This window comes from Carassius carassius, chromosome 2, assembly GCF_963082965.1.
Source record: "Carassius carassius chromosome 2, fCarCar2.1, whole genome shotgun sequence".
Lineage (NCBI taxonomy): Eukaryota > Metazoa > Chordata > Actinopteri > Cypriniformes > Cyprinidae > Carassius > Carassius carassius.
Genome location: NC_081756.1, coordinates 31,759,918 through 31,784,506, shown reverse-complemented (window position 1 = coordinate 31,784,506; position 24,589 = coordinate 31,759,918). Strand labels below are relative to the sequence as shown.

The following is a 24,589-nucleotide window of genomic DNA, read 5'->3' as shown; positions in this document are numbered from 1 at the left end:
CTCATTTCTAGTCTTACTTGATCTTAGTGCTGCGTTCGACACCATAGATCATGACATACTCATAGATCGATTACAAAACTATACAGGTATTCAAGGGCAGGCTCTAAGATGGTTTAGATCCTACCTGTCCGATCGCTACCATTTTGTTTACTTAAATGGGGTGTCATCTCATTTATCATCAGTAAAATATGGAGTGCCACAAGGATCCGTCCTAGGTCCCCTTCTATTTTCAATATACATGTTGCCCCTTGGTAATATTATTAGAAAATACGGAATTAGCTTCCACTGTTATGCTGATGATACTCAGCTATATATTTCAACGAGACCAGATGAAACTTCCCAATTATCTAAGCTAACAGAGTGTGTTAAAAATGTAAAAGATTGGATGACAAATAATTTTCTCCAATTAAATTCGGATAAGACAGAGATATTAATTATTGGACCAAAAAACACCACACAGAATATTGTAGATTACAATCTGCAACTAGACGGATGTACTGTTACTTCCTCTACAGTCAGAAATCTGGGTGTTATATTGGACAGCAATTTGTCTTTGGAAAAATCATATTTCCAATGTTACAAAAACCGCATTCTTCCATCTTAGAAACATTGCCAAGCTACGAAACATGTTATCTGTTTCTGATGCAGAAAAGCTAGTTCATGCTTTCATGACCTCTAGACTGGACTATTGTAATGGACTTCTAGGTGGTTGTCCTGCTTTGTCAATAAACAAGCTACAGGTAGTCCAAAATGCAGCAGCTAGAGTCCTTACCAGGTCAAGAAAATATGATCATATTACCCCAATTTTACAGTCTCTGCACTGGCTACCTATTAAGTTCCGTATCAGTTACAAATTATCATTACTTACCTATAAGGCCCTAAATGGTTTAGCTCCTGCGTACCTAACTAGCCTTCTACCACGCTACAACCCATCACGCACCCTAAGGTCACAAAACGCTGGACTTTTGGTAGTTCCTAGGATAGCAAAGTCCACTAAAGGAGGTAGAGCTTTTTCACATTTGGCTCCCAAACTCTGGAATAGCCTTCCTGATAATGTTCGGGGTTCAGACACACTCTCTCTGTTTAAATCTAGATTAAAAACGCATCTCTTTCGCCAAGCATTCGAATAATGTATCTCTTAAATTGTGAGTGTAGTTGCATCTGCATTTTTATTCTTTAGCTTGGGTTAAACTAATTTTACTTTGTTGGATCAGCAGCTATGCTAATGATGTCTCTATTTTGTTTCTATGTTTTGCCACGGGATTTACATCCCGTGGTAACTAGGATTTACACAAGCTCCAGTCTGGATCCAGAACACCTGAGAAGAGATGATGCTGATCCTCAGAGGACCCCAGATGATGCTAACCTTGAATCAACAAACAGAACTAACAATTATTGCTACATGTGTGACTGCATCCTATAATTACTATTAATTAATAATATTGATAGTTCATCATCTAGCTGACTACGTCATGTATTATTATTATTATTATTTTTATTTTTCTAAAATCCTGTCAAACGTGCACAAACTACTAGCTACTACTAAATATTGTAGAAACATAATTTTCTGTAAAGTTGCTTTGTAACGATTTGTATTGTAAAAAGCGCTATACAAATAAACTTGAATTGAATTGAATTGAAATTGTTGTAATTTGTTTAAGTTGTGCACGAAATAGACTGCTTTTCTGCACGCACTTCGCACGTCTCTGCTCTCTCATGCTGCACAACTGCTGCTGTTCAGCAGAGATGAGGACTGATTTTCCACTAAAAACTTGCACATTTAATCCATTTCTTTATACGTTGACAGAAGAACTGTCAACGTCTCCAAGACACTTCAAGTATCCTACCTGCAAAGCTACCTGAAAAACTATGCACGAGTGCACCTATAGCTGTTTTAAATGCAAAGGTTGGTCACACAAAGTGTTGATTTTATTTAGTAAATAATTGTAAATTGATTATATCTATTTATGACATTATTTGTGAAAACATCCAAACTTTACAGCATTTTTAAACAAGTGCCTAAAACTTTTCACAGTATTATAGCTTTGAAGGTAGGTTTCTTGGAGATGGTGACAGTTCTTCTGAATTTATTTTGTTTCTATTTCTGTTTCTTCATGTAATACCAGATGGACTGGATGATGGTGAAATCAGTTCTCTGTGTGGAGCTGGCTCTTGTCAGACTAGTTGTGGATACAAAAATATAACTGCATTATTCCAATTAATGGCAAAAGAAAAGTTTAGAAATGTAAACTGATATTTCCTACTTGACACACTACACCATATAATTTTTTTTTTATTTTATTTTTTTTTGAAAATACTAATGGCCTAAGACTTTTGCATATACAGTATAAACAATTGGCTTTTTTAAACTAAGAGTCAGGACTATCCATCCCTATATTTTAGCTGCTAAATTTCTATGTGTGGCCCATTTCCATCCTCTATACCGTCTATGTGGACACATAAAGACTTACAGACTTTGAGAGTCACAAACCTTAACTGTCGTGAGGACTTAGCTTCAGCATGTTCACTACTTCTGTCTAGGGCATTTCATAAGGGAAACATCACTCTAGCAACATTTATACAAATGAGCTGTAATGGTTCTTGAGGCAGAAACTTTTGAATATTTAAATAAGTGTGGGATTTGAGTGTTGTGGTAGAGGGAAAGATTTCCAGTGAATATTAGCTTAAAGATAGTCCACCCAAATATGAAAATGTTATAATTTATCATGAACTGTAGATTTTTTTTTTCTTTTTCTGTGGAATAAAAAAATGAGATATGAAGAATTTTTTACTTAACTAATACAATGAATATGAATGGGGTCCAGAGTTGTTTTGGACACTGCTGACTTTCAAAACATCTTCTGTGTTCAGCAGAAGAAAGAAAATCATACACAAATAGAATAGCCTACTTTATGATACTCCTTTTTGTCACACTCAAAACAAAAAGTAAAAACGTATGAGAAAGTGATTTGTAAACAATTACAGAATGTTTTTACTTTTTTAACAGTTTGAGTAATGGAATCCTGCCAAACAAATTTAATCTACACTTACATTTCCAAATTTTATTTGATTTAATTTGGGAAAGAACATTGCTGAAAAACATTTTAAAAATGCTGTTCTTTTGAACTGTCTGTTTTCAATATTGATAATAATAAGACATGTTTCCTGAGCAGCAAATAGGCATATTACAATAATTTATGAAGGATCGTGTGACACTGAAGACTGGATTAATGGCTGCTTAAAATTCTTGCCATTACAGAAATTAATTCAATTTTAAAATATATTGAAATAGAAGAAAGTTGTTTTAAATTATGATAATATTTCACAATATTACTGTTTCATACTGTATATTTGATTACATAAATGCAGCCTTGGGGAGCACAGGAGACTAATATACAAAAACATAAAAAAATCATACCAACCACTACATTTTTAACTAGTAGCATATTTCAAATTCAAGAGTTTTGGTGGTGCAACATAAAAGTTGCTAGAGTGAAATTTACTGAGTTTATGTTACTCTGCCCATAGTCAGAAAGAGTCATTAGTTTTTTTAGTCATTTTTTTTTTGGCACGCTGATGTAAAGATATATCCATTATATCTGCCTCTTAAACTGAACTCAAGAGTCTAAGGAAGATAGAGCAGAATAGAGAGAGTCAGGAGACTGAGGAAAAGTGTGATGGTGCATTAAAAGGCAGAGCACATACAGTGCAGAGCCACATTCATTATTCATTAGCTAAGTTACCATATGTAGTAATTTAAACACAAAATCTTTTTCTAAAACAGAAATTGCTGTAGTAGATATTTCTACACTGAACTCGAAAAACCATTTCTGGAATTAGATTCGTGCTTAGATTGTCTGAATGTACACCAGGCATTCAAAAGTATCATCTAATGGTGATGTGGGTCACTGTACAGATACTACAGATGTGGCAGGTTCAGCGTTGTCATGGTGTTTTGCTTTGTGCATCAGCTTAAATTAAACTTGACTATTTTGGAAGGCAAAAAAATAGAGCAGCCAAGAAAAGTGAAGAAAAAGACAGTGGCCTGTCCCTCCTTTTTGGGCACAAATGAAGGCGCTACAGCTAGAATGGTGCTCACCCCATGCATACAGATTGCATTATACAGCCAGTCCACTCAAAGATCCTTTGCTCCTCTAATGCACTGACATGCCTTAGTGGGTGGAAGCGGTCAGTTTCACTCAGTTAAGTGGTCTCCCATGGTCGATTAATACAAGGGAGACTGTTTTACTCATCAACCACCATGCTCAATAGTGATTCAGGCCACGTTAGCGAGACACTAGTCATGGTCATTATCACACCTACCACTGTCGCTCTCTGAAAAGTAGGACATATAGTGGCTGACGCTTCTTATATTGACTCGTGGTGGATGAGGCGAGGCCTGTGTTTAATGCTTCAAATGAGATGGGTGGTTGGTGATGGCAATCTGCTTGATTAATTTAGCAACGTATGGAATGCCCTCATTTGTTTGCACTCCTGTCAGCAGAGGGATTATCCAGCTGGACACTCGGCATACATTGGCGGCAATGAGATGTGGCTGAAGTGCCGCCTCTGCCGAGGTATCTATCACACCGACATGGTGCTGTCACATACAAAAAACATGAAATACAATGTAAGCTTCTGCTGCGTGTGCATTCGAGCGGCAGAGAACGTGAACATGCTACAGCAGCCCAGCATCTTACTTCTGGTGGAGAACCATGGTGTGAAAGCAGCCCACTGCCCCAAATCTCATTCAGCACACTTACATGTTCCTGTGAGCTATGTTTTTCATTGTTCAAAACAAATATTTCCACCTAGTCATTAACCTTAATGACTGCACAACACAGACAATGCATAAGAGAACAGGGGAGGCAAACAGTGCTAACCATTACTTTCCCTGCTTGAGATGACAATAGGAGCAGCTGAGGGCCTCCAAGCTATAATCTGACTGTGGCCATATAGTCTCCTCCGTCATTAGTATTGACTCGGCATGAAGCCTGGCCAATTAAAGCACTCAGCTGCGAGCATGCAGGCACACATAAATCCAATGTGTTTCAAGACCATGAGTGGCTTTCTGAGAAGCAGGCACATTACCTCAATTCATTTTATTTTCCAATTTCATAAAACAACTGGAATATTAGGATAGTGTGGTAACGTCTCCAACAGAAACCAAATGAAGTGGCTTAGGATAGAATCAATTTTGATGCAAGAATTTTCTAACCATTTTAAGAATATTTTTAAGAACAACCGTGAAACAGTTCTGCCTTTAAAATTTGACTAGACTTCACACTGACTGTCCATTTTGTCTAGCTGGAGGCTATTGTGTATCACACTGAGATTTCAACAGTAGGTAAAAGTTTACAGGGTGAAGTCAATAATGTAGTATTCTGAAATATAATATGCTCATTTGTATGTAAACACATTTATTGTTTACAGAAACTTGTTACATGTAAACAGAACATACTGTATTCATTGTCCTAGATATTTATGGAATATGTATGCCTGACAAATTTAGATTGTGAATGTGATGACTTAGACAATTAAATAATATTTGTTGTGAAGATTACGTCTGAGAATCAACTCATCAATTTTGATAAGCAAGCTTCACTGTAAAAAATGACTGTGATTTTAACGGTAAAAAAACTGTGAAAATGCTACAGTACAAACCTGTTAAATGGTTAATGGTAAAAAGGAATCCTGTAAAAGAATTCTCTGCGTTGCATTTCAAGTTTTGTTTGAATTTGATGTTTTTTTCTTTGAAATAACTGTTACTTCTTATCTGTTATGTTATTAGGGTTGTATGTTACATATAATGTTGTTAAATTAATGTTTATTGCATATTTCAGTTTAATGAGTCTCACCATGATGGTGTTTAGTGCTTGTGAGAATGGCTCTGTGCACCTTCTATGTATCTTATTATTTAAAAGCTACTTGTGATGGGCTTTGTTTCATCATGTGACTTTCTCATCACCACCTGCTTTTGGTGGTTACCAGTGTATTACAAAGGTACAAAACAGATTTCAGTACTTCCATAATCTGGTATATTAACATTATATCAGTTAAATTATGGTATTAAACTTTAAATTTAAGGTTAAACCGTTAAACCTAAAACAGTGTTACCATATTTTTTACGGTATAATTCTGGCAACCATAGCTGCCTTTTTTTTACCGTATAGTTTACGGATGTTTTTTTTTTTTTTTTTTTTTTTTTTTTTTACAATTTATGTAGTTATTGTGCAAATTGTTCAGTTATACTCCGCTCTTTTGAACACATGTGCCAAAAGTTGCAGTTTACTTAAATAAAAAATCTGGTTTAAACAAGAAATTCATTGTTCAGTGATCTGAGCCTATTCAATGAATTTAAAAGAGGAAATAGATTTAAAGTTTCAAAGAAATGTCAAAGAATTTATGACTACAATTTTTTTTATTATTATTAGAAAAGCTTGTAAAAAAACATTTGAAACAAGTTTTAAAAGCCTTACAATGTTTAGTTTTATAGGCCTTAAGGAACAAATAAAATGATAGGACAATAGTATCATAGAATGACAGACAGACAAACAGATAATAGATACTTTTTGATTAAATGGCAATTTGATTAACTAAACCAAAAGCATGGAGACAGAGTGAATGTATTTACATCTTACAACATTTGCTACTCAACCACTCTGTTTAGACGCTGTCTCATGGATAGCAGTATGTGTCTGCCGAGATGCCAAGCTGTTTCGATCTATATCCACCTCTGCCATCATATTAGGAGATTCTGTTGTTTGGCAAATGTCTTTATTGTGGAACAAGTCTCGATCCAAGACACTGTCACAACAGTATGTATTCTAGGAAGTCTGTGATTTATCAGCCTCAAAGACACAGATCTCTTTGACACACTTCTGTTTGTGAATCGAGGCCAACTGATCTGAGAGGCTTGAAAAAACCAACTGCCTTCAAGTTCCTCTCCCATATCTAAAATATGCTGAGAGTGGGAGAAGATATCCTCTAGGGGAGGGGACGGTGGCTGTTTTGAAAAGGGGTTCCAATATAATGAGCAACCCAGATTTGTACTGTGCCTTCCACGCCGGTGATGACAAACATACAGTGCAATCAAGGCAAAGTGATATTTATAAGCTTAGCTGAGCTGAGCTGAGAACACCTACCTCTCAGTCTCCACTGACTAATCTCACTGAACAGTACAATTTATGCCATTTGGCTCGTCTGTAGGATATAGTGTTGACAAAGGATTTCTGAATTAACAATCAACACAGAGGCTGTCACTATTGTGTGACAGCACAATCTCTGACTGAACCGCAAAGCCTTAGTGCACAGACATTTATTACAGTTACCAAGGCCTGAGAGCATGGGAGTCAATTTTCATTTTCACTGAAATGAGAGGTTTGCTTAATAAGCTGCTCAAAGACCTAGCTCCATAGATTCAAAACGCACAATCTTTAACCCCTCTGTTCCTATGCATCTGTGCCTGGCTCCTCTCCAGTGCGCCACTCTGTCAGAAAGGGTTTTTGCATCCGTGTATGGCATTAGACATCTGCTGCAGAACTAAAACCAGTGCAGCATGTTCGCTCCATCATTTATCTGTAGCCATTTGGGCTGCATCCTGTTCCCCAAGACCTACATCTTTTTTCTTACGTAATTCACATTAGGAGATCTGCTCCTTGCAATGACCACAGGCAGACTAATTATATAAATCACAGGCTGATGTCTACATCAACAACTAATTCATTGCATATAATAAAAGAAAAGATGAAGGATCTAAAATGTGTTTGAGCAAAAAACATCAAATGTGCGCTTATATATCTGTTCTCACAGCTTCATTACTCTATAAAATAAGTCATTTTGGATGGATCTAATTGTTAGCTTGTGTCACTATGCAGGGTTGCTCATTACATTACATATATGCTTGATGAATTTTGCTATGGCTCCAAATGGGATCTGAACCCATCACCCCAATATTACTCGGCAGGCAAGTAAGCAATGAGTAGTTGCTCATTGAACAAGTAGGCACATTCACCTCAGTGCAGTCTAAATTGTTAAGGGAGATCTACTGCGACAACCAACATACTGCAGGTAATAAACCAAGATATCTTCGCTCCAGTACAAATTCACGGAATAGTAATGTGAACAGGCATTCTCAGAAGGCCACATGACCCAGCAACAGCCTTTGGTGATTCCAGAATTATCATCAGCAAGAATTTGCCACTGGAGACCTTATTAAACATGAACATAAAGCCTGAATCAAACACATACAAACCAGAGGGTTTCTTCATCCTGGGTACTAGATCAGATATAGGTGCCTTGTATGCGTGTCTTGCTTCCAGTATTTTTTAGCAAAAGGATTATTTAATCCATTTTTTATTATTTTTTCATTAAGCTGATTGACTACTGAAAAAAACTATAGTGCAGGATTTTATTTGAAGTTAAATAGCTAGTAAATTTCACAACTTAAAAAAAAATATTGCTAATATGGTATTTGGGATTTGTAGTGTAGATGATATTGTCTTTAAACACAACAGATAAATCTGATCAATAACCACAAAGGAATTTAATGTTTATTGTTGTCATTGCACAGTGGCAGACATAAACATGAATGCATCTACTGTAACAAGTGCTATCGATTCTACAGTAATGGTCCAAAGGTCAAACATTTTAGCTAAAGCGGAAGCCAGACATTTATCCCACTTAAAATTCATAGTACTATTCATCATAGTACTATTGTTACTTTAAATTCTGCTGGGACAGAGTAATAGGGACGCTGCATGATTAATAAAACACCAGTTTTAAAGAGAAAGCCAGTGTAGTTGTGTGTTTGGCAGAAGCACGGATCACTGCTGGCTGGATTATATCTTGTCTAACAGCACTTCCTCTGACCCGAGAACAGTACACCAGCGATGCGGTCATTCATAAGGCCTCACTGCATTAAAGTACTGAGAAAAAAAAAGACATTTACAAATTTGCCACAGCACAATCCTTATAGTTTTTTATAGTACATCTTTTGCATCTTTAGAAGAAGCTAGTCTATACAATCTCTTAAGTCAATATCATTAAACTTTTTTCTTCATTTTGCACAGCCTGACCCACATTAGAGATGGTCTTTATGAAGCATCAGAGTGGGCAGAGGCATTTCAACTGCTTCATTTTTCTCTAAATGGCAGAGATAACAGAGGTTAATGTGTGTGAAATTGGCTAAATGCTCTCGTTTACAGGCTCCTCCTTGCCTTAGGGGAACTGAATGATATCTGGCATTTTTTTGGCTCAGCAGACACATTCAATACATTAACACTCATCCTTATGACAGCACGCCAGTGTCTGCATTACACATTGAACCTTGTTTCTTTAAACTGCTTGTGACATATTATCAATTAAAAAAGAGCTTAGGGATAAGGAATGTCCAGCCTAAGAATTCATTTCAGGTCACAGACTTAGAAAAGAGAGAAAGAATGTTTCCTCAACAGAAAGGTGTGATTGTACAGATATACTGATTCTTGTAAAATGCAAATATAATGATTATTATTATTTTATTTTATTTTATTTTTTAATTGTGACCCCAATGGATATGTGATTTGAATCACACATTTAATTTTAGAGAATTCATTTTCCCTAAAATACTGTAATTGAGCTATTTGATGCTTTTATTTAAGCTGGCTAAGATGATTATAGTCCACAGTGGACTGAAAATGCTCAGAACATCTGTCATGGATTATTTGCAGTGAAAGGGAAAGTTAAAGCCCATTTAGTATATTAATCTAACACAGAGAAAATCTTTATTATATCTGCAAGAATTAACTTGTCAAATATTGTTGCTGCTCTGTAACTCTTTCATCTTAGGAGCTTAAGAATGTTTGAAGGAAAGTATGCATTAAGGACATCCATAAAAATGAAAAGCATGAATTGACGCTTTTAAGTCTTATTTGATTTAACTTTTTATACAACAAAATTAACAAATAATCTTACTTGCATAGATAAGTACATATCTTATCTATGCAACACAATAAAATGATAATTATTGTATCCCATTTTTTTTACATTCTCATCATATTCTTTCCTACCATAAACAGTAATAGTTTTCAGCAACTTCCCAAAAGAGACAGCTCCTCAAACCTCAACACCACTGTTAAAGCAACAACCCACAAACCCATGAATCATCCATCATAAATTACGTAAGCTCTTTAAAAAAAAACAATACATGGCACAGAAGCTTTTCCAATGAATAAAACTTGATTATGGTGTCCATTACAGCGCCTCTCTTCCTTGGTGAAGTTCTGAAGCCTTGTGAGGGTTGAATGTTAAATGCAGATTAGAACCAGTGTGAGCTTCCAGTCTTCCTGATTTTTTTCCCCCCACTGAGAAATTAATTATAAAATGGTTATGATGCAGTTTGTTAACTAATAACATTTGCTTATTCGGTAGCCTATTCAGCAAGCCTCAAAAGTCACTGTGGTCTATTAGAAGCAACGAGAAACAGTTGTGTCGACCATCATTGACACACTGCCTCTTTCCCCTTGTCTCTTTAGAGCATAGCAATGCACATGTGAACAGAATATGAATGACCCAACGCCATATTCTAGCAAAAGTAATGGTAAGTAGAGCAACAGAAAAGGCTAAGAGAGCTGAAAAAATATTCCCAAATATACCACATCACAGTCAGAGAAATAATGCAAATCATAACCCCCTGCAGCATAGATAGATAGATAGATAGATAGATAGATAGATAGATAGATAGATAGATAGATAGATAGATAGATAGAAATCAAAAGATGCATCCATTCAACGTCAACTTAAGAATACAGGTTCGCTTTAAAATAGATCTGCACAGACTGGTTAGATTAGGCTATGGTTCCTTACCCATTTCTGTTAGGAAATGCGAGCTGTGAGGCGATAACAGTAAATGGGAGCATCACTGCAGCCCTCACAAAACCCCCAGTTCATGTAGAATCCATGCACGATGTACGGAGATGCAAGTAAAGAGCAGCGCGCTCTAAAGCGCTCGGTAAGCTTTGACAACGCAAAGCAGGTGCAAAAAAAGGGGGGAGGGGTGCTGAAAGAGAACAAATCTTCTAAAAAATCTGTAACGAAATAGGGGATAAATCTACCACCGGTGATATGTTGTGCTGGACACATAAAACAAGCCTAGTATACACATCCGGGAAGGAAATGTCTAAACCACATGGGTTTTCAACAGCCTCTCTTTGGGTTAAATCCAGTAGAGTTAGTACTTGGTAGGTTTCTCTGATCGAGATGTGCCCTTTAAAACCATTGCCATGCACCGCCGTTCTTCAACGAATACTGACCCCATGCTCCTCAGGTCGCTCACATCCACCACCGCAGTCCATAGATGTAACACAACGTGCTGACTCCGCTGAATGCTGTTGAATGTGTCACAGCATCCCCTCACAGCCTCCTTGAGTCTGCACTGCTTCCTCTCGCCTTCATCATTTCCCGCGAGCGATGTCCACTGCAGAGCCTCCTCAAAGCCTCCTCAAAGTTGAACCATCGGCTCGACTGAATACTTGAGTCTAAGCAGCATCCAGCAATAACGTTTTAATTCCTGTTGCTAAGGGATCTTCTTGTTAATTCTGCAGTTTATATCAGCGTATAAACTTCATTCCTTCCCTTCTTGAATCTCATCTCAGCTCGTCTGGGCTCATTAAAAGCGACGTTTGTTTGGCGCTGCAGTTTTCTGCTCCTTTCGTATTGCTTACAAATCGCTGTTGCGCCGGCCAGCTCTATATTTCGTCAGAAAATGTAAATATAAAGTGTAAGCACCGTCTGTGAAAATGTGGCTACAGCGATTGACTGATGATATATTAAACCTATCACTGCGCGTTTGAAATGCATCTGTTACTGAATGATGCGCATCATTGTGTGTGCGCGCGCGGTCTTTAGTTACTCATTTCGTTTAAAAGCCAAAAAGAGCAGCGTGATATCTTTCATTAAACTGGGCTTTATTAATATGTGTGTATTTCTCCTTAATGTTTTTCCTTTTTGGCACAAATTGATGTGGGATTGCCGCCTACTGGCATGCGTTGCCCTCTCGATATTTCTGTTCTATAACAACAACCATCAGCAGGATAACACTAAATCTCTACATTTTAAATGCAGGGAAGCATTATAGTTCCTTTAACACAGTACCTTAATGAAAACGGTAACACTTTACAATGCTGATGCATAAGCATTAATTCATCTTAACTAATGCACAGATAATGAGTAATGATAATGAGTTAATGCACGATTTAAGAACAAAATCATTCCTTAATGATGACTACATAAGCAACTAATAAATAATTATAAATATAAAGATCGGATTATTAAAGTATTATATGAATTGCTATTAATGAAAAGTGTCATCATGCATAAGTTCCTTACTAACATAACTAATTATGTAAATTAATGTGTTAATTACCGAAATTGCATTTCAACGTCCAGTTGTCTGCTTTAATTAATCATTAGCTAATGATGTGCAAACATATCATTATTTTATGACTTTTCTTGTTGAGGGACAATTAACTCTTATTAAGTAATATATCATTATGGTTATGGGTTTTGCTATACCCACCTAAGTTTGAGGTCTGTGGGACTGTTTGGACAGTTGCACACTGAATGAAATGTCAGAAAATATTTTTTAAGAATGGGTAAGTTGAGCTGCATGTGAATATTAGGGCAACATAATCTGAACTACTGGACATGATAGATCAAATCCATTATTCCAAATCCATTCGTCCTTCATATTGGATGTAGCCTAACGCAAGCACTTGAAGAGAGTCAGAAATAGAAATGAGCATCAGTTTGCTGTCAGGGATTTATTGAGCCGAAGAGTTGTGCAAAAATTCAGTGTAGACAATATCACTGATTATAATGTGTTTTATTGTCTTTGATTGTGTCCAATGTATACAAGGTGTTACGAAACACCAGTGCATGGCCGCATGTTCAAGCTTCAACCAGATATATTCCCTTTGCCATAAACAACAAGGCACTGGATGCCAGTTTATCTTGTACAGTGGATTCCTGGTTATAGATGGCTGGAAATTGAAATCCATGGCTTAGTGTGGATGTCAAAACCAAAATGTTGACCAAATTACTTAACAGTGAGTTAATTGGCATGTGCCTCAACAAGTAAAGTCATAACATAATGACATCTTTGCAAATCATTAGCTAATGATTAATTAAACTAGACAACTGGAAGTTGAAATGCATAGCTTTGACTCATTGTGGTAATTAACACAATAAGTTAATGTTAATACTATATGTTATTAAGGAATTAATACATGATGACATATTTAATTAAGAGCAATTCATATATTACTTAATCTATTAATCAGATAGTCTTTTTATTATTTGCTGATTTAGTAATCATTAATTGTTTAGTTCTTAATTAGTAGTGCATTAATTTATGATTATTTGTGCATTAGTTAAGAATGAATTAATTGTAAGTACTGCACCTATATATATATAGTTTTATTTCCTTTTGCATACTTTTTTTTTTTTACTGTATGCTGCTTTAAATAATTCTTTGTGAACCCAATTTACTAAAGGTACAATGATGCTAAAAGCCAACTGGGATGAAAGGCCTCTTGGAAGTAATTTTCTATTAAAGCGCTGCATGGCAACAAACTAAACTAAAGCTCTTTTCTGACCAGTAGTGGTTGGGACTAAATATTTGCAAAGATTGTGCAAAGTAGATCCATTTTGATTGATAATCACAATGATTTATTTCTGAAATGTACACATGAACAAAAAAATTTCTTTCACAACTAGCTAAAATAATATAGAATACAAAATAAATAATTAAGCTGTGATAAAATATGAGATATTATGAAATGACAAAGCGATTGAAAGTAACTAATAAAGGGGATGTATATGATGATGCTGCATCCTAAAGTTTTTTTTTTTTTTTTTTTTTAACATTTCTTAAATTACTAATGTATATGATCAAAGTTCAACTTCTGATCACATGGAAAATTCAATAGCAAATGTGAATGCACTGACTCATAAGCTTCTATAAATAATACAAAGTGGAACTCATTAATCATCATGCTATTATGAGATAGTATGTCATACAAGTTAGTGCCTGGAAATTTCCTAATATGCTTTAATAGCTTAATTGTATAGCAGTGCAAAAGCTCATTTCTGTCACCCCTTCAGGAAATATGGTTTATGATGGCAACCGGTGTGACTTTGAGAACATCGCTCATTTATGATAATTCGGCTGACATTAACCAGGTCTGATAGAGTTTATCATACCAAGTCAATGTCATTCCTGTTAGACCAACGGATCAATAATTTAGACCAAATTACCAGCAAAAACCCCAAACATATCTGCCGTAAACCAGTCCAGCTTAAAAAAAAAAAAAATAAATAAAAAAAAACAGTAAAATGCAGCAACTAATTTGTTCAAAATTCTATGATTAGTATATTACAATAGTATTCATTTTGTTTCGATACATTTATTTTTAGAGGGGATGTGGTATCATAAACTTGACAGACTGACAATATGAAGCTTTAAGTGCTCCATTGTAACTCTACCAAAAAACGGTCTTTTTTGCATTGAACACCTTATGTTAAATTGTAACTGCAGTCTTTTGTAGTGACACGGTCCATTACATCAGCCTTCAGTTTAATCAGTGCAATATACTGTTAACTCCATTCCACTATTTTGTGATCTAATGAAAGGAGAGTTACTGATAGCACTCTCCTTATCACCATTGGGACTAAGAGTAAGGCACTCAACCATAGCTAACTTGGGGGGGCTGTCGTGGCAATTAATGTAAATAGAAAAAGCGTAATACCATCAAACTTTTAAAATACAGATAACATCAATCTCATATACAGTACATAGATTTATATAATTTGATACCGTGAGTTTGAACATGGGTGAAGAACTTTGCGTTGTTGTTATGTATTTCTAGTACATTTTGTATTCTAGAATACATAAAACCAGTGGTGAGTGGTAACTTTTTCATGCAGATAATGTCCTAATGACTCCATTCGTTTTTTTTCCATCATGCAACAAAACAAAGATGCACACTGTAAGCTGAGGCGTAGCAAGTCGGCTTAGAACAAGGTCAAAGACACAGATCAAAATCACAGATGAAAACAAAGATATTTAAAATTACATTTTAAAGTATGCTCATTCTCCTGCCTTATTTGTAGATGAAATCATTCTCTAATATTTCTTTGTGACTTAACTCCATTAAGATCTTTGTGAAATATATTTGAAGTGTTATGTTACAATAGGCAACATACCTGAAGTAACAATTATGTAAAAAATAACAAAAAAAAAATAATTGGATTTTCACAAATTATTTTTGTTTGAGAAAACATGTTAGTATTCAGTTATGATTTACTTTGTTTTAGTATAATTAACACTTCAGAAGTGTTCCAACATTTATGAATAACTGCACAGGAACAAATGAGTAATACAATATTTACATTCTAGTAGCTACTATTAACTATAACAAACTCCAATTAACGAACTAGTAAGTAATAGCAGTTTATGTGTTAATTCGCTGTTAGCTAATCAGTAACTGCTATTTTCTCTGAGAACTATGAAGAAACTACATACCATTTCATAATTAATGCAAATAATGCAAAATGCATGAAAAGCACTTGTAATTAAGTCACTAAGCTTTTGAGGTTTTTTCAGTTCCTTCTAATGGATTTGGTAACACTTAAGTCAATACCAGGTTCTTTACTTTAGAATACTTTTACAAATAACTACTAATTCCTTTAGAAGGATCTAGTAACATTTGAGTCATCACTAGTGAGTTACCATCATTCCTATAGATATAAAATCCCCATCTTAAATATTCTAACCATTCATTATGGTTAGGAAAGATATCCCCATCCCCTGTTGTTTTATTTTACATTTCTTTTTAGCATTTGAGGCATGGCTGATGACTCAACATGTTCCAGTAGTCTCTTCATGACTCTCTAGTTATTTAGTGAAAAGTGTGGATCTAAGTTGCATTGTCTCTAAGTATAGCAATAATAATGTGAAATAGACTGTGTTACATCTTACGGGTCTAGGGGTTTAAAGGTAACATAACAATATTAAGGATTTACAAAGAGCATTTACCCGAGCCCCTGCCACAACATACTGAAGCAAAAACAACAACAACAAGATCCCTGTAAAAAGGTTTTATTAACAATTCCTTAAACAAAGAAATATAAAATTAAGAGGGAAGAAAACCTTCAGGAGGGGGAACAATGCCAAAATAACAAACAAAAGTGTTTCTATTCTGTGGGTTAGATTATTTCTAAACCTGTGAAATGAAAGAAAAAAAATCAACAACAAAATGATACACTCACTCCCTATCTAATCCTCAAACCAGGAGAAAAACATGTACAGAACAAAAGGAAAGGCACCCACCAGCTTCCAAAAGGGTAACAATCAAACAACAGAGAGTTAGTCAACAATACTTCAGATTAATGAAGATAACAACTACACAGAATCCCAAAAGGCTTCAACAAACTGAGCTAGTCAGGACTGGACAAAGAGCATGCTCTGGAGAGAAGTTCTCATCTTCTGGAGTTCCTGCTCAGCTTTTATACTGCTTCTCCTTCAGTCGGTAAGTAGGTGCAGCTGGAAAGGGCAATCAGCTACCTGTCCGAGTGGAAAGAGTGGGAGGAGCCAGAGAAGCAGGAGACACATAGAGAGAGGAAACAACAAAAGAACCATACCACTATATAGATAACACAAAATTGATTACGCCACTGGACGTAACAACTGATACAGAATACAGCTTGAAGTTCAGAGGGATGTTGAAAATTTACCTCAGGAGTAAGACCTAAAAACTGTAATTAAATCGTGGATAAAATCAAAATGAAAATGAAAAATTATTTCCACTTACTCCCAAAATGTTATTTATATCAAAGTTAACATTAATTAATAAGCAAATCCCTGTGCTAATCCTCCTAATTCTTCCAGTATTCAGAATATTTGCAGCTTTTATTTTAAACAAACAACTGATATTGTATTTGTGACCAGACCCTTCAAGGATTTCACAATGTCTGGGGTATTTATTAAATTTGTGTGTGTGTGTGTGTGTGTGTGTGTGTGTGTGTCTCTCTCTCTCTAAAAAAAATACTTGTTTTTTGGCTAGCAGTTAACCACCGTTTATGTTTAGGGGAAGTTGTGGCCTAGTGGTTAGAGAGTTTAACTCCTAACCCTAGGGATGTGGGTCAGAATCTCAGGCCGGCAATACCATGACTTGTGCCCTTGAGCAAGGCATCGAACCCCCAACTGCTCCCCAGGCGCCGCAGCATAAATGGCTGCCCACTGCTCCAGGTGTCTGATCACAGTGTGTGTGTGTGTGTGTTCACTGCTCTGTGTGTGTGCACTTTGGATGGGTTAAATGCAGAGTATGAATTCTGTGTATGGGTCACCATACTTGGCTGAATATCACGTGACACGTCATTTTATGTATGTGTGTATTCTTGTGCTTCGATAGACTTGATTTCATGTAAATGGTACATGGGTCATGACAATTTAGAAAGTAAAAACGAGGCATGCTTAAAAAAGTTTAAAACACTGATATAAATTATAGATAAGGCCATCCATGCCTATACCATATTGAGTTATTACAAACAACAACCTACACTACAATGTACCATTAAGGCCTACATAGGCTACTGGTCTCTAAAAGTGATTTTATAATTGTATGCTATAGTAGACCTACCGCATCACCCTGTGTGAACAAATGTATAGGCTAATGAGCAGCAATAAACTACATTTTATTATTTTAGAATGCCTAGCCATATGTCTGTGGATATTTTGGTTAAAGTAATTCAAAAAGTAACTCAAAAGTAGTGTAATGCATTACAATTCAGAGAAAGTAAATTTTAAAGCTTTCAAAAGACAGTAACTAGTAATATATAATGTATTACATTTTGGAAGTAACTTGCACAACACTGTTGTCTGTATACATCAAACCTCATTACCCCCTGTTCTCTTATTCAAAGCCCCGGGACCGGATGGTATTAGCCCCAGAGTCCTGAAGGTATGTGCTAACCAGCTATGTGGGATTTTACAACACCTTTTTAACCTCAGTCTGAGTCTGGCGAAAGTTCCACTAATGTGGAAAACAACTTGCCTTGTTCCAGTGGCTAAAAAGTCTGCTCCGTCTGCTCTCAATGACTATAGACCGGTTGCTTTAACCTCACACATTATGAAAGTTCTAGAGAGACTGGTTCAGGCCCATCTGAGACCACAAGTTACTGCCTTCATTGATCCACTGCAGTTTGCCTACTGCCCTGGGGTGGGTGTGGAGGATTCTATCATCTACTTGCTTCAGCGAGCTCACTCTCACCTGGATAGAGCTGGCAGCATGGTGAGGATCATGTTCTTTGACTTTTCCAGTGCGTTTAACACGATCCAACCGTCATTGCTGCGTGAGAAGCTTCAAGTGATGCAGGTGGACACCTCCACAATTTCCTGGATTATAGACTACCTGACATGCAGACCTCAGTTTGTGCGACTAAGGGGTGGTGTGTCTGAGTGGTCAGCAGTACAGGAACACCACAGGGGACTGTTCTCTCGCCATTTCTCTTCACGTTGTACACATCAGATTTCCAACACAACTCAGAGTCCTGTCATCTTCAAAAATACTCAGATGACTCTGCAGTTGTTGGGTATATTAACGGTGGAGATGAGACTGGGTACAGAGATTTGGTTTATCGCTTTGTGTCGTGGTGTGGGATAAACCACCTTCTCTTAAACGTGACTAAGACAAAAGAGATGGTGGTGGACTTTAGAAGGACCAGGAAAACAACATTAAAACCCATTTACCTGCATGGAGAGGAGGTGGAGGTGGTTGATCATTTTAAATATTTGGGTGTGTACCTCGATAACAGACTGGATTGGAAACGCAACTCTGAGGCCATCTTCAAGAAGGGCCAGAGCAGACTCTATTTCTTGAGGAAGCTCAAGTCTTTTAATGTATGCAACAAGATGTTGTATATGTTTTATCAGTCTGTCGTCGAAAGTGCAATATTCTTTGCAGTCATCTGCTGGGGCAGCTGCATCAGAGGCAGTGACAGTAAGAGACTAAATAAACTAATAAAGAAGGCTGGCTCTGTGCTGGGGTTTGCTCTGGAACCTATGGAGTTGGTTGTGGAGGAAAAGATGTTGAAGAAACTATTTAACATCATGGACAACACATCACATCCGCTGCACAACTTGGTGGTTGGGCAGAAGAGTGTTTTCAGCTGGAGACTACGGCAACTCTGCTGTAGCAAGGACCGGTACAGAAAGTCATTCCTACCCACTGCAATAACAATATATAACAGATCTTCTCTGGGTAGATAAGAGATTATGGACATTAATGACAGAATAGAGAATAACACATGAATATATGGTATATGATATTTAAACTGCACATCTTGTGTAACTATTTTATTTTATTTATTTATTATTATTCTTAAGGATTTTTATACAGTATAGGTCAATGTATGTTATATGTAATATGTCTGGTATGTATTGTAATTTGCTGCTGTGACATCACAATTTCCCCTTGGGGATTATTAAAGTCTTTCTATTCTATTCTATTCTATTCTATGTTCCTGTTGCTTTTTCATTTGCTGATAATAATTTTATAGGCGGGAAGGGCTATAGGAAGTTTCCTTTATGCTGGATCTGCTGCAAGCGACGACAACAGAATTTTCTTTTTTTTTTGTAACATATTTATTTATTTATTAATTAATTCATTCATTTTTTACTCTTTGTGGGGGTGGGAGTTAGGCTCTAATACCTGTAGTACAGGGAAAAGACTATGCTGAATGAAGAAAAGCAACTGTTAAAATTTAATTTTTCTAAGACTGTAGCTCTTATTGATAAGATGCAGTTATTTTGCTTTCTTTGAATATGTTTTCTGAGGCTCAGCAGTTTATGCATATGCTGACAAAATGATTGAATTCATTTTCTGATAAAACTGTGAGAAAATTCTCCAGTAGGTATAGGCCTTATGATTTTAATTTGCTTTGGCGCAATGCAGTTTGTTAGATGTGGCTGAAGAGTTGCATGGACGGACGGGTTGTAAAATCTGTTGTCAAATCTGTCATTTGCCAGCAGTTGCTTGTTTGATTGAACACTCTAGCATTCTTGTACCTGAAGCATACATTCTTAATTTTTTATTTATTTTTTGCTACATCCACACATCTGCAGTTCAGAGCTACAGTAGCTAGCTTGCAATCAGAAACCTGTCAGCTTTCTGGGACAGACTTCAAAGATTTGACAGAAAGACAAGAGGAGACAAGAGAGCTGCTAAGGCGATATAAATTATTAATACTGCTGTCCCTCTGCACTTGTTTTTTTCCTGTCTCACTTTAATATTAAATGACTTATACCTCAGTGTAGAACATCCATTTGATAAGGACCAAGCTGAGATGATGTATACATATGGAAACAGAGGAAGAAACTGTTAATTGATAGTGTATTGATGGTGCAGCACACTAAATTTTTCTCTATTTCCTTCTTTGTTTCTGCCACGGGATTGGCATTAATACACAAGCCTCAGTCTAGATCCAGCCCTCACAATGACCCGAGATGACTGAACACCTGATAAGAGATGATCCAAACCCTAAAAAGAACTCAGAATGATGCCAGGCCTCAGACAACATACAGACCTACCAAATTTTTCTTTAAGTTTGATTGCACCATATAATCTTTGCTGTTAATAGTGTTGATTACATGACATTAACTACATGTCAACTAGTCATTAGTTAGAAGAATATCTGTTAATGTCTGCTAACACTTCATTTTGAAGGTCAACCAACACAATGTATGACTAGAACTTTGTTACTACATGTCTGCTTACTCTACTAAACCTAACCCTAACTTAACAGTTTACTAATGCTCTAATGAGAGTTAGTTTATATGTAGTTGTAAAATAGATACTTCATATGGGGAAATGGCATAATACTGACAAATAAAAGGTTAACCTACTCTTACACTCAAAAAGAGTTGCTTACTCATAGGTCTCTGCTTTCTTGGCATGATATTATTAATGCTAGATCTAGACAACTAGAAATTGGCATGATGGCTTTGCAAGTATTGTGTGTTGTGTACTTGTCACACGTCATTCAGTTTGGACATCCTCATGCACGTTTCCCTTCATTGAGTAAATTGTGTCATTCTTTTCATGTGTGTGTAGTTAAATATTCTTGCGTGGTCTTTGTATTTAAAAGTTCTTGTGTGTGTTCAGTTCAGTTTACCAGAGGAACAGAACTGGATCCTGAAAATTACTGTGGTACTTATTTATCACCTGAAACAATGATTTGACCCTTTGATAAAGCTGAAGGAATCCATCAGCTTAGCACTTAGGAGGGGGGAGAAACTGTGACATTTTTACACAGCTTCTTATTCCTCGTGTTCTAAAACACCAAGACAAATGTATAACTCTACTTAAAAAAAAAAAAATGAATTGTTCAATGTGTCATTAACCTATTGCTTGAGGACATAGTTTAATTTATTGCTTTCATTTTAGTGATAAATTAACTTATTCTAATGCAATACATTTAATAATGAAATGGCATTCTTTTTTTTCACTGTAGAAAGATTCCACTTGCCTCAAAGGCATATTAAATCAGTGTGCTAATACACCTAAATAAGGAGACAAACAATTAAACAGTGCACATCTTTGAATTTAATGCAGGTATTTTATTCAGTAAATCGATTCATTTCACTCTGCTATATTCTGCCAGCAAAATAGATAGGTTTGCATTCATTATTTTTCAAAATGCTTTTTACATATTCTCTAATTAATTTATCATAATCACACAGGTTATATAAATAACATAAAAATGGGCATGGGAAATATGCCACATAAAAATAATACTGCAGTACAGGTATAGACATTTCATTTACAGATGCAATGAAAGATTGGCCCCTGGGCCTGACATTAAAAATAATCACCTGGGTAACAGAAAGGTGTCATTCCACTGCAAATTCCTTAGAACTCTAATACTGCACTCATCTAAGTAAAAATCATTTATGCTGAGTAAAACTAAATGAGTTTCAGCTGTTTTACTATTTTCTTTTATTTTTTATTTATAAACAAAAGTTCTAATGTAATGCTCCATAGGAGTTACTTTGGAAATTAGCTGTGACCCATGTTAAGCGGAAGCTGGTTGAAGTGTATGAGCTGAAAATTAATTAAATTCTCTACAAAATTTGGCTGACTTTTCAGTGGAGAATGAAACCCTCTTCCCTTCATATGTCTTCTTCTATAATAAGTTATTAACTCATCAGACGGGCTCTTATGATTAAGTAACACTAAGATGTCAGCCATATTTTGTTTAAAAAAAAAAATAAAAAAAATAAATGTTAAAGTTGGTCCTATATGATTTTGAGTTGAAATATCATATTGTTCAATGGTGGAGATGTAACTAAATATAGTCACAAATTAACACAGCATTAAAGGGTTACTTCACCCCAAAATTAAAATTCGGCCATGTTCTACTCAGCATCAAAGTATCCTAGGTGTATGTGACTATCTTCTTTCAGAATAATCCAGTCGGAGTTATATTAAAAATCGTCCTTGCTCTTCCAATCCTTTAAATGGGGGTAAGCCGGTGTTTGTTGTCAACAGTTCAGAAGACGTGAAATAAAGTGTACGCATCTGTAAATAAAACGTCCCTCACATGGCTCTGGGGGGTGAATAAAGGCCCCCTGTGGCGAATCCATGCATTTTTGAATGCGAATCCATGCGTCATTTCATGTTTTCTGAACTGTTGGCAACAAACACCTGCTAACCCCCATTGAAAGGCTTGGAAGAGCAAGGAAAATTTTTAATATAACTCTGATATATTCTGAAAGAAGAAAGTCAAACACACCTAGGATGCTTCGAGTGTGAGTAGAAGATGGATGAATTTTCATTCTCGGGTGAACTAACCCTTTAATTTCATAGTATTAAAAGTCTCAAAGACAAAGATTAGTCAGAAAGTTCCAATACAAAGGTATTTAATCCAAAATAATGTAACAGTGTGCATAATACACAAACAACAACCGACAATGAACTGAGCACACTAAAAGAATAACAGGTGAGATGATCAAATGAATTGCCAAATATCTAAAGAGAGCATGAAACTAGAACAAAGACAACTGTACATGAACAGTAAATGAAACAAACCAAACTAAACGTTGATGAAAATGAAAACTAAAAGAATAAGACTGACAGTCCCTGACAGTTAACATAAATAAATGTAATAAAAGAATGTGGCTGATATTTGAAGAAAATGATATAGGAATACTTGCACTTTTGTGATCTAGTCTGAGTTTAGCGATTAGAGGAAAGCAAAGGCACAAAGAGGCACAGCACTAAACCACATGGAAACAGCAGCAACATTCAGCACATTAGCACTGAACAGTGCAGCAAATCAAAAGAACCAAAGGGTAAAGTGGTGCTAAGATGGAAGAGGAATCCCAATGATGTGTTGTGGCTTTATCAAAACATTGCAAATATTTTGCAACCTGATTAAAAATCAAATGATTTTTCAAATAAATCCAGTGTGGAATTTTAAGTCCAGGGATTTTGCTCTAAAGTTATGTAAATGGGGGACTAGATGTCACGGTTGGTAAACCGTGGTCTCGGGTTTTGCCCCACTTCTCTCACCGACTTCATCCATCACAGTGTCACCCGTATGGATCAGCAGCAGGAGAGTATAGTCAACACCGGACGCGCGGTCCAAGCGCTGGTGACACAGGTGTCTGAGCTTACCCAGCAGATCCACCAGCTGGCCTCTCCCACTGCGCCACCCGCACCGCCCGCTCCCCGGGACCTCCCCGAAGCCCACTTCCGACCCGAACCTCGTCTTCCGGCACCGGAGAGTTATTCTGGTGAGCCAGATTTCTGCAGAACATTCCTAACCAAGTGTTCCATGCACTTATCCCTACAGCCTCGCACCTTCATGACGGAGGAGTCCAATGTAGCATTCGCCCTCACGTTACTCTCCGGTAGGGCCGCCTTATGGGGAATGGCGGTGTGGGAGAATCACCATCCATGCTGCGCCTCGTTCCACTCCCTCTCTGAGGAGATGAGGAGAGTATTCGACCGGGCCGCGGCCGGCAAGGAAGCCGCCCGTCAGCTCGCTGATCTCAGGCAGGAAGATCTATCCGTAGCGGACTATTCCATCAAGTTCCGCACCTTAGCGGCCGTGTGCAAGTAGAACGAGTAGGCGCAGTGGGATAGATTCCTGCATGGGTTGGCCGACCGTGTTCATAAGGAAATCTACCTCCTCGAGTTGCCAACCAGTCTCAACGGGCTCATCGACTTGGCGGTCCGCGTGGACGCTCGGATTAACCGCCTGGGGGTGCAGACCAGTCACACACGCCTTCTCAACATTCCGGAGAGTGGTAACTCAAGTCGAGAGAACATGGTCGGTCCCGTCATCGATCACAAACCCATGCAGGTGGGTAGAGCTCGACTGTCCCAGGAGGAGAGAGAGAGGCGGAGGTCTCGAGGACTATGTTTATATTGCAGTGGCTCGGGACATCTCCTACGCATGTGTCCGGTAAAAGAGCCAGCCCGGTAGTAAGTTTGAGGCTACTATCGATTGGGATCTCTGCCGGGAAATCCTCAACAACATCGTCAAC

At 36.9% G+C, this 24,589-nt stretch overlaps 1 protein-coding gene across 1 annotated transcript in view; it reads right to left on the bottom strand.

Moving 5' to 3' along the window:
• LOC132108274 (leucine-rich repeat-containing protein 4C-like) overlaps window positions 1–11,827 on the bottom strand; it is a 42,997-nt gene extending 31,170 nt beyond the window's left edge. The window contains exon 1 of the mRNA XM_059514961.1: window positions 10,846–11,827. The gene's annotated coding sequence lies outside the window, so the exon portion shown is untranslated. The remainder of the gene's footprint in view (window positions 1–10,845) is intronic.
• Between the last annotated feature and the right edge of the window lie 12,762 nt (window positions 11,828–24,589).